Consider the following 13502-nt stretch of genomic DNA (forward strand, 5'->3'; position numbering starts at 1 on the left):
TAGTGGAGAGATGTGCCCACCACGAGTAAGGGTGCGCGGCTGCTGCAGAGAGGACAAACCAGACCTGAACTAGAGAATCCAAAGAACTCAGGGAGGTAGCAGTTCAGGAAGGCTCTCTGGGTGAAACAGGCAATGCCTTTGGGTCTGGTCAGATGAAGGCCATGGTCAGAGTCCAAGCAGGTCAGTCTGGTGGTCACAGAAGGCAAGAAGAGGGTATCCAAGTGATGCACAAGGGTCAAAGCCAGGGTATCCATCCAGAAGTGGTCAGGCAAAGCAGGGGTCAAATCTAAGGTCAGTCCGAGCATAGTCAAGGCAAATGAGGGTCAGTTCCAGGCGGTGGTCAACGTGGTCAGGCAGGCAGTGGTCAATGTGTTCAGAAGGCAGGCAAATGTCAGGTCCAGGCAGCGGTCAGTCGTAGTCGGGCAAGCAGAGGTCAGTACCAAGAATCAGTCCGAAGGGTACTACCAGGGAATGAGGAGCAGGAACAGTACAGACGCTGGAAGACACGGAGGACCACTGGAACACTGAAACACGGAAACGCTGGAACAAGGAGACACTGGAACACAGGATCAGGCACAGGAGCAAGGAACAAGCAAACTAGAAACACCGAGGTTTTGACCCGATTGCCAAGGCAAGGTTTTGGGGACAGAGCCTTGCCTTATATACTGGGGCTGTATGATGTCATCAGACTGTGTCCGAGCTGGGTTTTCCACGCTTGGTCCTTTAAAAGTTGAGATGTCGGCCTCATGCGTGCCTGGGGGGGCAAGTTGCTGGAAGACACAGTGCCCCTAAGGGAGCTCCGCTGAGAGGCCTGAGGCATGGAATAGGCCGAGGACGCCTGGGGAGAGCATCGGGAGCTGGCGGCTGCGGCAAGGCTGGAACTGGTGGAGGGCAGCATGAGATGAGCAAGCCTGACTGCGGCACCAATGTGGCTGGGATGCGCAACATTACCCCCCCCCCCTTCTAGGCCTCCCCCTTACCGATCTGGGTTTTTCTGGGCATAGACGATGAAACGGAGAAGATTCTTGTCGAGAATGTGGTGAGAGGGCTCCCAAGAATTCTCTTCAGGGCCGAAGCCCTCCCACGAAAGGAGGTACTCTCAGTGGCCCCTACGATGACGGATGTCCAGGATGTCTCTAACCTGAAGGATGTCTTCGGGATCTGCAGAGTGTTGCGTTGGTGAGGAGGCCTTTGGGAAGGTCAAGACAAGATCAAGGGTTTGAGTAGCGACAAGTGGAACGTGTTATGAATCCCCATGGAAGCTGGTAGTTTCAACTGGTAAGTGACTGTTCCTACTCGTAGGATAGGGAATGGACCTACGAATTTTGGAGCTAGTCATTGTGCAGGCAAGCATAGCCGGATGTGCTTAGTGCTAAGCCAGACTTTTTGTCCAGGTAGGAACGTGGGAGCAGCCCGACGATGGGCGTCTGTGACGCACTTGGCTTGGTCAGCTGCTTGGCAGAGTTGCTCCCTTACTTGATCCCAGAGCCGGCGAATGTTTTGTGCAGTGGATTTTGCTGCAGGTGATGGTACACTGAGTGGAATTGGTGGTGGTAAGCGAGGTTGATGGCCAAAAACTACGGTGAATGGAGAAACTTCTGTGGCAGAGGCGATATGGGTGTTATGGGATAGTTCTGCCCATGGCAGGAGGTCAGCCCAGTTATCTTGCTGGTTATTTACATATGATTGCAGGAAGGTTTTCAAAGACCAATTAATCCTCTCGGCCTGGCCGTTTGCTTGTGGGTGATTTGCTGACGTTAAGTTTAACATGATATTGAGCTTCTTACAGAGAGACCTCCAATATTTAGCGGCAAATTGAGGGCCATGATCTGAAACGATTTCTTGTGGTAGTCCATGTAAATGAAATACGTGGGTTAAGAAGAGTCGGGCTAGTTCTGGAGCTGATGGGAGTCCAGGCAAGGGGAAGAAGTGGACCAGTTTTATTTATTTATTTATTTTATTTAAGTTTTTTATATACCAACATTCAAGACAATAGTCCCATCATGCTGGTTCACATGAAACAGGAGTGCAAAATAAACTTAAACTTGAACAATAGTGCGGAAAAAGCAGTTACATGTAACAAGGAAAATTGAACTTGGAGTGAGAAGGAAAAAGGAAAAGGAAAACCAGCTAATTACATAAAATTACATTGTAAGAGGTAGCTAAAAGTGATGTTGATCACTTTTAGCTACCTAAAAAAGGACCAGTTTAATATTATTTAACTCCTAACAATCAACACACATCACCATGTTGATGGTGATGTGTGTTGATTGTTAGGAGTTAAATAATATTAGAGTTAGGAAAAGCCTGCCTGAACAGCCAGGTCTTGAGTCTTTTCTTGAAGGTTGAGAGGCTGGGTTCCATTCTAAGATCTAGGGGGATAGAGTTCCATAAGGTAGGACCGGCTGTGGAGAAGGCCCGATTTCTTAGCGTAATGTGTCTGGTAGTTTTGGCTGGGGGTACTTGAAGTGATCCTTTGTAAGCATCTCTTGTCGGTCTTGTTGAAGTGTGTAATCGGAGGGGGAAATGAAGGTCAATTGGGGCTAGTTGATGGATGTTTTTGTATATGGTGAGAATGGCCTTGTAGATTATTCTGAAGTGGATGGGTAGCCAGTGGAGGCCCATTAGGATAGGGGTTATATGGTCTCTTCTCCTGGTATTTGTGAGTATACGGGCACAGGCATTTTGAACCATTTGCAGTGGTTTGGTGTGTAGTGAGGGGAGACCAAGCAAGATGGTGTTACAATAGTCCAGTTTTGCGAAGATGATTGATTGTAGGATTGTTCTAAAGTCATGAGTATGGAACAGAGGTCTTATTCTTTTCAGTACTTGGAGTTTATAAAAGCAGTCTTTGGTGGTTTTGTTGATGGTAGCTTTCAGGTTCAGGTGATTGTCAATTAGAACTCCTAGGTCTCTCACTTGTGTAGTTTTTGGTATGGCTGGATGAGTGGGGGTGCAGGATCTGTTCTCTGGTGTGATGAGTAGTAGTTCCGTTTTGGATGAATTAAGTACCAGGTTGAGGCTTGTGAGAAGCTGTTTGATATTTTGGAGGCATGTTTCCCAATGAGACAGTGTTTTCGCGAGTGAGAAATGATCTATTATGAGCCAGATTACGGTATTCCCTTTTGAGGGAGGCAGATCCACGATGAAGTCTGTGGAGAGACTAGTCCAAGGCTCGGTGGGTGCAGGAAGTGGTTGAAGCAGCCTCCATGGGTGGCCAGTCAGGGGTTTTTGTTGTGTGCAAACCGGACAGGAGCCCACATGGTCTTGGGAGTCCTTAGTCATACCAGGCCACCAGTAGTACCTTCGAAGCATCTCGGGAGTTCGGGCTCGACCGGGAAGACCGGCCAGGTTGGAGTCGTGAGCCCAACGAAGTACACGTTCATGGAGATGGCAGGGAACTACTGTCTTCCCGGCAGATACCGTGGTGGTAACTGCAATTTAAATGCAGGCTGGATCAATAATATGTGCGGGGGTCTCAGGTGTGTCTTCTGGCTCAACGGAGTGAATGAGCGCATCTGCACAAAGATTTTTCGCCTCTGGGCGTAGTGGAGCTCGAAGTTGAAGCACGCAAAGAATACAGCCTAGGGGCTTGTCTTGGATTGAGTAACTGGTCCTTTTTTAGGTGCTCCAGGTTTTTATGGTTGGTATATATATCGTGCACATGTGTTGAGCCCCTTCAAACCAGGGGTGCCATTCCTGGAGGGCAAGTTTTACTGTTAGGAGTTCGTGGTCCCCTATTGTATAATTTTCTTCTGTGAGAGAGAATTTGTGTGAATAAAAGGAACATGGAACCAGGGTTCCCTTGGTGGAGTATTGACTCAAGACCGCTCCTGCTCCAATGGCGGATGCATCGACTGACTATGAAGGGGCAGTTTGGATCCGGGTGACGTAAACACTGGCAAGTGCAGAAGGCATCTTTCAAGGCATAGAATGCTGATTGGGCCTTGGGAGTCCACACTCGAGGATCACATCCCTTCCTCGTCATGGCAGTGAGTGGAGCGACCAGCGTGGAGTAATTGGCGATGAAGTTTAGATAGTAATTTGTAAAGCCAAGGAATCTTTGTAGGGCTCTGAGACCCACTGGTTGAAGCCAATCTCAAATACCCTGGAGTTTGTCGGGGTCCATGGTGAAACCGCGGCTAGAGATGATGTAGCCCAGGAATGGGAGACTGGGTTGCTTAAAAAAGCACTTCTCCAATTTTGCATAGAGATGGTGATCTCTGAGACACTGGAGGACTGTCTGAATGTGGGAAAGGTGAGACTCCAGATTTTTGGAGAAGATGAGTATATCGTCTAGATATACTACGACAAATGACTACAACAGATCCTGGAAAATTTATTTATTTATCTCATTCATTAGCCGCTGGAAGACTGCAGGGGCATTGCATAGCCCAAAAGGCATTACTACGTACTCATAGTGTCCGTCTCTTGTGTTGAAGGCGGTCTTCCAAATGGCTTCCGGTTGAATCCGTACTGGTTATATACCCCACGTAGGTCTAGTTTATTAAAGATTTGCGCGCCTTGTAGGCGGTTGAAGAGTTCACTGATAAGTGGTAGTGGGTACTGGCCCTTACAGGTTACTGCATTTAAACCTCTATAGTCTATGCATAGCCACAGACTGCCATCCTTTTTCTTTACAAAGAAGAACCTGGCTCCTGTCGGGGAGGTAGAGGGTCTTATGAACCCTTTGGCTAAATTTTATTTGATGTAAGCCAACATCACTTGCATCTTTGGAAATAAAGAGGGAAGGTTTTGCCCTTGGGAGGCGTGGCACCAGATAGGAGTTCTATGGGGCAGTTGAACTTCCGAGGCAGGATATCAGCATTCTGTTTGGAGAATACGTCTTTAAATTCCCTGTACAGAGCAGGTAACCCAGGAAGAGTTGTGGAACTTAAGACTGGAATGGATGGAGACACTTGCCATAAGCACTGGGTTTGGCATCGAGGGCCCCACTGGGTGAATTTCAGGGATTGCCAGTTGAAGTGGGTACATGTAACTGGAGGCAAGGAAGTCCAAGATGTGTTGATCGTTTCAGAATCAGGAGAGAGATCTCCTTGTCATGGAGCATCCCAACGGTGAGGCGGAAAGACAGGGTACGGTGCGTGATATGATCAGAGAGAGGTTCTCCCTGAATTGAGGCAATGCCTAGTGGATTTTCCAATGGTTGAACTGGTATCCAAAGGAGTGTGACAATCTCTTCTAAAATGAAATTTCCTCTTGCCCCAGAGTCCACGAGGGCGGTGGTGGCAAATGAACATGACTCCCTGAGGAGGGAGACTGGTAGCAACAGTTGGGGCCAGAAACTGTAGCGCCCAAGTTCAGGACCCCCACCGGGCTCAGGCTTTGGAGTTTCCCGGATGCACTGGACAAGTCTGGAGAAGATGGCTGGAGCCACCGCAATTCAAGCAGAGGCCAGATCTTCTTCGTCGGAGACATTCTTCCAGAGTCAGATGGCCACGGTTGATCTGCATTGGTTCCTCGGGAAGTTGAGGGGCCACAGGTAAGGCTTTCAACAAGGGACTCACAGAGCGGGGTGACCATAGGGCAGGAGGTCGAAGATCCCTTACCTCCTGATGTCGTTGCTGGAGATGGTAGTCGATCCTTCCGACTAGAAAAATCAGATGTTCCAGAGATGCAGGGATCTCCCAGGCAGCCAGCTCATCTTTAAGGACAGGAGACAGTCCCTTGAGGTAGAGTGTCCGCAGGCAGTCATTCTGCCATCCTAACTCTGTTGCCAGAGTTCGAAACTCCACCGTATATTCGGCTAGCAGGTGTAAACCTTGATGGAGGTGGAGTAGGTGAAGGCCAGCGACCGCCTGTCGGCCTGGGTCCTCGAAGGTGCATTGGAAGACGGAGATAAACTGAGGGAGCTGGCGGAGAATTGTGTTGGAGCACTCCCAGAGTGGGGAAGCCCATGCCAGGGCCTTCCCCTCAAGACGCGAGAGGATGAACGTGATCTTAGTCACTTCATCTGGGAAGAGCGAAAGTTGTAGTGAGAACTGCATGTAGCATTGATTAATAAAACCTCGACAGAGATGAGGATCCCTATTGAAATGGGGTGGAGCCGCGAGGGCCAGCGGTGCCCGTGAGAACAAGGTATGGGCAAGAGCCCCTGGGTTGGCCATGGTTGATTCCTCCAATTGAGAACACATATTTTTCATGGAGGAGGCCAATGCTTCCATGATCCGTTGTTCTCGGACATGAGTGACCAGACCGGGGATGACCTGCGAGGCCGGAGACTCTGCTGAGTCCATGGCCTTGGCAGCCTGTTGCACTGGAGGTGGACCCTTGGCCTGGTGCAGAATTGGTACGGCTCTCTGGTTGGACCTAGAGAGCGCCTGTCACCAGGAGGTGGAGCACATGAGGAGACAGAGGTGAGCTGAAGCTTCGCCAATAACAGTCCGGGTTTTCCGCAGGTTGAGCCCTTGGGTACCTGGACTGCCTGGACTTAGCTGGGCCTCAGAGTGTCTCCCAGAGAGGTAGCAGAGAGGTGTGCCCACCACGAGTAAGGGTGCGTGACTGCTGCAGAGAGGATGGACCAGACCTGAACTGGAGACTGGAGACCTCAGGGAGGTAGCAGTTCAGAAAGGCTCTCCAGGTGAAACAGGCAGCACCTGTGGGTCTGGTCAGAGTCCAAGCAGGTTGGTATGGTGGTCACAGAAGGCAAGAAGAGGGTGTCTGAGTGAAGCGCAAGGGTCAAAGCCAGGCTATCAGTCCGGAAGTGGTCAGGCAAAGCAGGGGTCAAATCTAAGGTCAGTCCGCGCGTAGTCAAGGCACATGAGTGTCAGTTCCAGGCAGCGGTCAATGTGGTCAGAAGGCAGGCAAAGGTCAGGTCCAGGCAGTGGTCAGTCATAGTCAGGCAAGCAGAGGCAGTACCAAGAATCAGTCCGAAGGGTACTACCAGGGAAGGAGGAACAGGAACAGGACAGACGCTGGAAGACACTGAGGACCACGGGAACACTGAGACACGGAGACGCTGGAACAAGGAGGCGCTGGAACACAGGATCAGGCACAGGAGCAAGGAACAGGCAAACTAGAAACACCGAGGTGTCAACCCCTATTGTCAAGGTGAGGTTCTGGGGACAGAGCCTCTCCTTATATACTGGGGCTGTATGATGTCATCGGACTGCATCCGAGCCGGGTTTCCCGCTCTTGGTCCTTTAAAAGCGGAGTATGCCTGGGGAGAGTGCCAGGGATGACAGGAGCTGGCGGCTGGGCAAGGCCGGAACTGGTTGAGGGCAGCGTGAGGTGAGCAAGCCCGACCTCGGCACCAACGTGGCCGGGACATGCAACAAAATGCATCAATGTGAATAGGTTTTAAAGTTAGGCTTCCTGGAATTAGCTATGTAGATTAGCACTTTTACTGGAAACTCAAAAAAGAAAAACATGTTTCTAGAGGCATGGGGAGAACAGGGAGGATGAAGGATATACATATATTAAATTTTAAACCATATATGAAGCAAAAGCATATATATATATATCTGAATATATATAAATATATATAAAAAGCATGTAATAAACAAAGGCGATCTCTGAGGTAGTGATGTGAATTTGTAAAGCTAAATTAGTTGAGAAGATATCCATGGAATTGAAATGATCAGTTTACCAATTACTCCAGCATTTTGCCCAGTCATTCTCCAGGTTATTGAGATCCTCCTGGTTCTTCATCCAGACTTCCCACTCAGCTAATAATACATAATAAACAAGTCAGATATAAATTATGCCAGATAACTAGCAGGTATAACATTATATAAGTTGACAAATGTCTTTTAAAATAGCAACTTGTGCTTAAGTATTGGCCCCGCCCAAGAATGCTCCTGGACCACCCCTTTTTCCCACACTTATATGTGTGCATGAAATATACAGTCCATGCATATTTTTGACTTTTATAAATTAGCGATTATGTGAGTACAGGCTTCTTATGCATGTGTATGCTAATATTTACATACATAACTCTAAAAATTCATTTCAGAAATGTTATGGTTTGTGGGTGTGTGGACCCTTGGGCCAAGGTGTGAGTTGTTTCTGCCTGTGGGGAGGAGCCCCACGGGTCCACACCATCAGGGGGTGAGTTATAAGCATAGAGGGAGGCTCTGGGCACAGTAGTGGGGAAATCCCAAGAGACCAGGAGGTGACCCCCGCAGGGTGGCAGGCTGTAAGCAGTCCTTGGAGTATGGGCTTAGAGAGAGAGAGGCGCCAGGCAGGCCGCAGAGCAGTAGGCAAAGGATTAGCCGTGCAGGAGGTTCTCCAGGAATATGGCCCTGAGGGTCGGAGCGGCAGCATTGTGGGCATAGATTGGAAGGCGCAGGCTAACCCACAAGGCAGGGAAGCCTGAGCTCGGTCTCAGCAGCTTAGGTGGACAGGTACCTGGAGATCAGAGGAGAACCGGCTGAGCAGTAGAGAAGCAGGCCCGAGGAGCGGGACAGCTGACCGTGGAGTGGGGGAGTTCAAGATAGTCTCTATAGTAGAGAGCGTGGCCCGAGGAGCGGGAGACACGGACAGTCTTACTGAACACAGGCGCAACCCCAAGGAGCGGGGAAGGCTAGCCAGGAAAGTCACGAGTTGCTGCAGTAGTTCCAAGGGAGACTGAAGGTAGGAGCTGGTAGCTGGATAGGACCCAAGAGGCGCGAAGCCAGCCCGAGGAGCGGGGTAGACCAGGGGAGCAAGCCCCCTTAGGAACGCACACTGACCCCCGAGGAGCAGGTGCCAGACAGGGTCCCAAACTAGGCAGGAGTGGTATCTCAGGAACACGAGGCAGGAGTAGAAGACTCGTACGGAACTTGTTGCCAAGTCGGCTTGCTGGTGGCGAAGGTGGAGCTTAAGTACAGGAGTCCGATCACATCATCAATCAGGGACGCTCCCAAGGTTCCCACCGAAGAGGCGCGCGCGCGCGCCTAGGAAGGCTCGACATCGAAGTAGGCAACATCCATTTCGTCGCGAAGAGACCCAAAGAGCGTGGAGGTGAAGGCAGGCCCACGCTGCGAGCAGACCTAGGGAGGGCAGAAGCGCGGTACCAGCAGTGAGTTCTCGTGGTCGCAGCCGTCTGCGACTGACAGGTGTAACAAGAAATTCACAAACTGAAAAAAACCCATAAGAACAAGAAGGTATAACCAAAATGTAATCTGCTTTGAGGTGCCTAAAAAATGAAACAACAAAGGGGACTACCTTACACCGTGGAAAGACTTTTATTAGAAAAGCCCGACTCAAAATACAAGCTGTATTTTGAGTCGGGCTTTTCTAATAAAAGTCTTTCCACGGTGTAAGGTAGTCCCCTTTGTTTTTTCGCCTTGGCTACGTGGGACCACCTTCCGGTTTGTTTCATTGGACCTTCCCTTGCGTAAAAAATGAAACATAAATCAAATAAATAAATTTCCTCCTCCTTAATATGTAAATTAAATTCCTAGGCCTTCAGAGTACTCCCTCAAAATATTCTCTAAACTGACATGCTTTTTCCTTTTTGCAGAACTGAATATAACTTTGTCACACAGTTCTCTAAAGGCCAAGCACCTCGTACTTGATAACTTTACTATAAATAAAGCTGGAACATTGATACCCTTCCTGCCTTTTGATAAAACAATCCATGCTTCTGCAAATGTCCTTTTTGCTGATCAATTATATATAAACCTTTGAAATAAAATGAGTAATTTTAAACCCAGTTAAATACTGAATGCTTAGAAAGGCTCCACAGAAAATCTGTCCATTCCTGGTGACTTTCTAATATGTAGAGAATTAATTACCAACTGAATTTGCTATTAGATATGGGAGAATTCAGACTAACTTTCTCATCAGAGTAATTTTTATTAGGTGACTCAGAAATGTTTGATAGATGTGATGTACATACGAACTCCGGTATATAAAAGTATTAAATAAATAAATAAATAAATAAATAGCAAGATAATTGTCCTCCAAGGTATACAAGGTCAAATAATAAGAATGAAATGACCCAATATTCAATGCACGTTAAGTGCTTGATAACTGGTTATATTCAATAGCCGCTATATAGCCAGTAAGTCCTGGGTTCTGGGCCTATAAAATTACTGAGTTGATGAGGGCATTGAGAGAGCTGCAGGATACATCAAACGATTAGGATGATGAAAACCAAGCTGGACTCAGGACCTTGATGTACGGGATGCTGCCCGCTGTGCAGCACCTCGCAGTCAACATCATGTTACAGATGTTTACCTCATTACAGGTTATTGAGATATAACAATTGTTTACCCATAAAGCTGGTCTAACTTATCCAGATATAACTTATCTGGCTAGATAGTGATTTGTGCCACTGAATAGTGAATATCCCTTGTACTTAGCAAGATACAGCTGAATATCGGGCCCAATGTGCTCTATTTGCTTGTGTTTTGTGGCTAAACAATTGTTATAATCTCAGTAACCTGTGATGAGGTAAACACCTGTAAGCACCCAGAACTTCCTGTCAGCGCGCCCTGATGACATCATCATGATTCTCCTATAAAAGGAAGTTCAGTCCTTTGAGCTGATGCCTGAGCAAAAGGTTATGGTTCCTTGTGTTCAAGTGTGTGGCTGTTCTTTTGGCTGCCTTTCACCTGTGACTCAGCCTGATTCCTGGCTCTGCTTTGTCTGCTGCCTCCCCTAACCTGTTGCTTGCCTCTTGACTGTGTTTGGACTCCATCTTTCCTGACTTTGGCCTGCCTCCCGACATTGCATGAACTCTACCTGCCTTGACCCTGCCTGTCTCACCTCGCTTCTGCATCCTGATTCCATTCTGGTGTTTTGGTCCTGCGTGTCAGCTGCTTATGAGACCACCCTTTAGTCGTTCTGAGGTTCTTATTAGTCCGGTGGTCAATCAGATATTATAATGAGCCAGGGAATAAATCACTGACTGCACAAGGTTGAGCAGACTTCTTTGTGGATGGTAATAGTTCCCTTCTAGACAAAGATGTAAGGGGGCCCAGAATTTGCCCCTTATTAGTGAGGTCAGTGATCTCAACAGACCCTGAACGTAGTGACTGATATCAGAGAAGAGTAGGAGTATATAGAGAGGTTAGACACATCCCAGAGGAGCTGTCATAGCTTTAACAAAACTTTACATGTGAGCAAAGAGTGAGTGGGATGCCTTCCCACAGAAAAATACTGAGTGCGATACCTCTGTCTCCATTGCTGGTCTGGAGTCCCTCCTTCAACAGGGTGAGGACTAAGTGTTGGGTCATCTCTTATTAGAAGGGTGCCTGGAGAAGAGTCCTGTCCTGAGAGAGTCACTGGGGCACAAGGACATGGTGCCCAGGTCTCCAGGAGTGGCAATAACTCTTTTGGGGTCTTGGAGAAAATCCCGGGAGTTTGATGAAGACAAGAAGTAGTCCCAAGGAAGAGAGGCTTACGTCTACTGTATAAGAACATAAGAACATAAGAAATTGCCATGCTAGGACAGACCAAGGGTCCATCAAGCCCAGCATCCTGTTTCCAACAGAGGCCAAAAACCAGGCCACAAGAACCTGGCAATTACCCAAACACTAAGAAGAACCCATGCTACTGATGCAATTAATAGCAGTGGCTATTCCCTAAGTATAATTGATTAATAGCCATTAATGGACTTCTCCTCCAAGAACTTATCCAAACCTTTTTTGAACCCAGCTACACTAACTGCACTAACTACCTTCTCTGGCAACAAATTCCAGAGCTTTATTGTGCGTTGAGTGAAAAAGAATTTTCTCCGATTAGTCATAAATGTGTTACTTGCTAACTCCATGGAATGCCCCCTAGTCCTTCTATTATTCGAAAGTGTAAATAACCGAGTCACATCTACTCGTTCAAGACCTCTCATGATCTTAAAGACCTCTATCATATCCCCCCTCAGCCGTCTCTTCTCCAAGCTGAACAGCCCTAACCTCTTCAGCCTTTCCTCATAGGGGAGCTGTTCCATTCCCTTTATCATTTTGGTTGCCCTTCTCTGTACCTTCTCCATCGCAACTATATCTTTTTTGAGATGTGGCGACCAGAATTGTACACAGTATTCAAGGTGCGGTCTCACCATGGAGCGATACAGAGGCATTATGACATTTTCCGTTCTATTAGCCATTCCCTTCCTAATAATTCCTAACATTCTATTTGCTTTTTTGACTGCTGCAGCACACTGAGCCGACGATTTTAAAGTATTATCCACTATGATGCCTAGATCTTTTTCCTGGGTTGGTAGCTCCTAATATGGAACCTAACATCGTGTAACTACAGCAAGGGTTATTTTTCCCTATGTCAACACCTTGCACTTGTCCACATTAAATTTCATCTGCCCTATGGATGCCCAATCATCCAGTCTTGCAAGGTCCTCCTGTAATGTATCACAGTCTGCCTGTGATTTAACTACTCTGAATAATTTTGTATCATCCGCAAATTTGATAACCTCACTCGTCGTATTCCTTTCCAGATCATTTATATATATATTGAAAAGCACCGGTCCCAATACAGATCCCTGAGGTACTCCACTGTTTACCCTTTTCCACTGAGAATATTGACCATTTAATCCTACTCTCTGTTTCCTGTCTTTTAACCAGTTTGTAATCCACGAAAGGACATCGCCTCCTATCCCATGACTTTTTAGTTTTCGTAGAAGCCTCTCATGAGGGACTTTGTCAAACGCCTTCTGAAAATCCAAATACACTACATCTACCGGTTCACCTTTATCCACATGTTTATTAACCCCTTTATATAATTCTCATCTGTCTGAAGCGAGTGCTTCAAAGATTTGGAGAGAACAAGAATTGTATTTTGTAGGAATTCAGAGAGAAAAACAGCCTAACAGAGGAAGGGCCTGAAGAGTTACTGTCTGAAGAAAGAAATCAGGCAGAGTTATATCTGATAATAAGAAGTGAGAGGCATTACAGAAAGAGAGAGAGTGTGTATTGTATTCAGAAACAAGTACTGGGCAGAGCCAAGAGAGGAGAATTCCTGCCCTGAAGTATGCAGCATTGTGCTATTATAGGACACTGAATTACATTTTTGTGCTTTTGGAGTTTATTTTTCTCAACTGTTTGATGTGCCCATCCTTGGTTTGCTGCTGTGGATTATGTTTTTCCTGCCATGTATGACCAGTAAAGATTTTTTACTTTTGAAAAACAGCTTTTGTGTGCAATGTAGTGTTCTGGCTGACTGTGATTAGACTAGTATGCATAAGAGAAATTAGAAAATCCTAAAGGGATTTGAAAAATTGACATCCGCCTCCCGTGTGGGAAGCACCTTGGCAGGCTTGGGTACTGCTATTGCCCATGGCTGCCCAATAGGGATGTGCAGAGCAAAATTTTATGTTCATATTTTTTATGTCCGAAAGGGGGTCCCACTTGCGGCCAATATGGACATAAAAAAAATCCAATGAGTTGGGTATATGTACATATGTGCAAAAAAAAAATTTAAACCCCCTCACCCTCCTTAATCCCCCCCCCAGACTTACCACAACTCCCTGGTGATGGAGCGAGGAGTGAGGACGTCATTTCTGCAATCCTTGGCGAGAAGCATGTGACGTCGGTGGCACGTCG

The sequence above is a fragment of the Rhinatrema bivittatum genome, chromosome 1 (genome assembly GCF_901001135.1).
Source record: "Rhinatrema bivittatum chromosome 1, aRhiBiv1.1, whole genome shotgun sequence".
NCBI lineage: Eukaryota > Metazoa > Chordata > Amphibia > Gymnophiona > Rhinatrematidae > Rhinatrema > Rhinatrema bivittatum.